The sequence below is a fragment of the Cryptomeria japonica genome, chromosome 8, assembly GCF_030272615.1.
Source record: "Cryptomeria japonica chromosome 8, Sugi_1.0, whole genome shotgun sequence".
NCBI lineage: Eukaryota > Viridiplantae > Streptophyta > Pinopsida > Cupressales > Cupressaceae > Cryptomeria > Cryptomeria japonica.
The window spans coordinates 333,375,184-333,378,507 of NC_081412.1; positions in this window are offsets into that span (position 1 = coordinate 333,375,184).

The window sequence follows — 3,324 nt, forward strand, 5'->3', positions numbered from 1 at the left end:
TCTATTTTTCTAGCAAATGTTAATGTTGGTTGTCGTACGGATATCTTTACTTTGCACGTACTGGTGGAAGTGGGCGGTACACCGTATGGTGGGGGTATACCCTCGAGGATTATGGTCGTATGGTAGCTCTGTACATCGTACGGTACTACAAGTTGACAACCCCCTATTTCTCCTAAGCCGTACTCGTACGGCGAATGGTCTGCTCTTCCTCGTGCCACAATTCTAGTCACTATGTGTCGTACATCGTACGGAGCCTGTATGCCATACACTTGCTCCTCTTCAGATGAGTTTTGTATACCGTACACATACGGCAGCCTAAGCCTTTCCCTTCCTGTATTCAGTACACCATACATCGTACAGTGGCTCCAGTCTCTCGTGCCCTGAATCCGTACGTCGTACGGTATGACTTATGCATTGTTCAATAGACTCTGGCAATCTTCTGTAAACCGTACGCCGTACGGTATAGCCCTCAGATTTTCGTGTCTTCTTGATTGTTCACTCCATACCCTATACGGAATTGTCCCCTCTTGGGCATCCGTACACGTGCTCCGTACTGTTTCTTATGTCCTTGCAGCATGCCACTGATCTGTATGGTGTACTACTTCCTTTCGTATGCCCAATCTTGTCTGGCTGTCAGGTTCATCTTCCTGATATTTCAATTTTTAGTACTTGCTGACTTGGACTTAGTTGCTTTTTCCCTTACAAGTATCACCTATGGTTTTGCCTCATTGCCTAGATTAACCTTCTCCACACCCTGTTCCTCGTACTTGATGGTTTTATCCCATTCAAATTGGTGTGCTGGCGTGTCGCCCATCTGTGCCATTCCCTCTTGGTATCTACCGTACTCCAGGGGAAAAGATTGTTCTCCCATCCTGCCGCTTGATTCTCCTATCTCACATATTTGAAGTATGTGACACTCTGGGTGGAAGAGCTCATAGTCCTCCATTTGCCAATGAAAAAGTCCTGCCAGTGAACTAGTTCCATCCTCGGAGCATTGGTCTAGTTCCAGCACTCCTTCCTCGTTGGGTTCTTTCCCTCCTCTATCTCCTTCAGAACTCCACTCCCATCAATTGGAATCTTCTGAGTCGGAGTCCGATGACGCGAGCTCTTCACTGATGGACTGGTTCCTAAGATCAATTACATACTTATGCCTGTCCTTCTCGATTGAGAGCGTATTCCTTTTCTAGTTGTGGTTAGCTTTGGCCATGATTAGCCACCCCCTTCCTAAAAGAGCGTCGTACGCTTTCCTTTCCAGAGGAATGACTACAAAGTCGAGAAGGAATTGTTGTGTCCCAATTATCACCTTTTGTGCCATGAGGGTGCCAAGGGGTTTGATGTTGTGCTGATCCGCCCCGACCAGGTGGAAGGTTGGTGGCCATAGTGTCGGCTTGCCAAAGTTTCGCCAAGTTTCTTCCAGTAGTACGTTGACTCCAGACCCACCATCAATGATGGTGTTTGTAAGCTTTTGTCCCAATATATCCATCTCTACCACTGCGGGTTTCCGTCCGACTCCCACCGTTAGTAGCACAGGGTTCATAGCATCCGTACCGGATCCCTGAACTGGGTCCGTACTAGACTTTGTCAGCGTTTGGTGTTCCTGACTGATGGTAGTGTCCCTGGTTACATTTGTTAGAGCCATCCTTAGCTGTGGCATGGACTGCAGAAGGTCAAACACCCGTACAGGTATTGTGATTTGTAACATCTACTTTAGGATATTTTTCTTTGGTTCTGACCGGACTGGTGTACCGGTAGCCAGGTGCGAAGCCCTCCGCTCTCCAGCCATCACCCGCTCGATATTCGCCCTTGCCTCCTGGAGCCTTTCTTTTTCTGTGTGAGGGTCAGGATACATGGCTTTCTTGTTTTGCAACCTTGTGATTGCCAGTACGTCTTCTCCTGGTCCTTCCACGTCCAGCATGTTCACCCCTTTTTGCTTTGGACAATCTATGTCCTCATGATTTCCTGGACCGCACCATTTGCATAGCAACCTTCCTGCATCACCTCCGTTTTGGCATTCTTGGGCAAAGTGACCCCATTCATTACACTTCCTACATTGAATCATGGGTCGCCCCTTCCCGTCGTATTGAATTCTGCTCCTTGGTGTGTTATTATTGGATCTATTGTTACCTCGCCGATTGTACCCTCCAAGGGAGGCGTCAGAGTTTGTTGTTGGCTTTGGAGGTGTCGTCGGTGGTGTGGCTTGGTCAGGTTGGGCATAGAGCACTTGTGTGCTCTGTGCTTTCAAGTTGTACGGGCATTCCGTAGTGGAATGTCCCATTACTTGGTAGATGTCAAAAAAAACTTTGCGGGGACAACTTCCTTTAGTGTGTCCTTCAGTCTTGCAGTCAGTACACCATAGTTCTTTTCCTTCCTTACCACTTTCTTTGTCACCTTTTAACTCCTTCATCATCCTCATCATATCCTTCCGGAGTGCTTGCACGGTTTTGGATCCCCCATTGTTGTCTTTGTCCGTGTTGTCACCATCGTTGGTCCGTCGCTTCCCCCAGGATGTCTTGTTCTTACTTTCAATGTCCATGGCGCAGTTGTATGCTTCATCGTACGATGGTAGAGGGACCACTTTCATCGTCCTTCTCAGGGATGGTACCAATCCTTCCACGAACCATCGCTTCTTGAGGCCATCTGCTGGCTGGTTCTCCATTTTGTTAAGCATTTCCCTCAGCCTTCTGTTATATGCGCGCACACTTTCATTTTTTCCTTGTTTGGTGTTGTAAATTTCTGCCAGAACCTCGTTGTCATCCCGTAGGAGTTTGAATTCTTCCTCGAAGGCCTCCTTCAGATTGGTCCAAGATGTTTTATGCTGGGCATCAAGGTCTATGTACTAGTCAATAGCTATTCCTCGCAGAGTGGCCGGAAATGCCTTCACCCAGTAGTCCCGGTCATCTTGGCCATTTGCTTCCCAGATGGTGACGCATGTCTTGCAATGTCGTACAAGGTTCTCTGACCTGTCGCCCATGAATTTTGGAAGTTTTTGTTTCTCCGGGGTGTGTGCCATCGTTCTTTTCCGTGCGGTTTTATGTCGTGCCTGGAAATGGCTATATGCCGGAAAGGTACTATGTGTCCGGAGGGTACCGTATGCTCCTGGTCTGGTTGGGCCCCTGCCAACCGGGCTTTGGTCACCTTCACTTCTATATTCCCTCCTTCTCGGGGTTTTCGGATCCGATCTTCCTATTTTGATGCCCTCCGAGAGGGACAAGTTTTTAATGCCAAACAACGTTGCTTCAAAAATAGTGGCGATTTCCTCGTGCAGGTCTCATGCCGCCTCCTCTCCTTGTTTGGAAAATTTTGATTGGGTGCTTTGTGATTTGG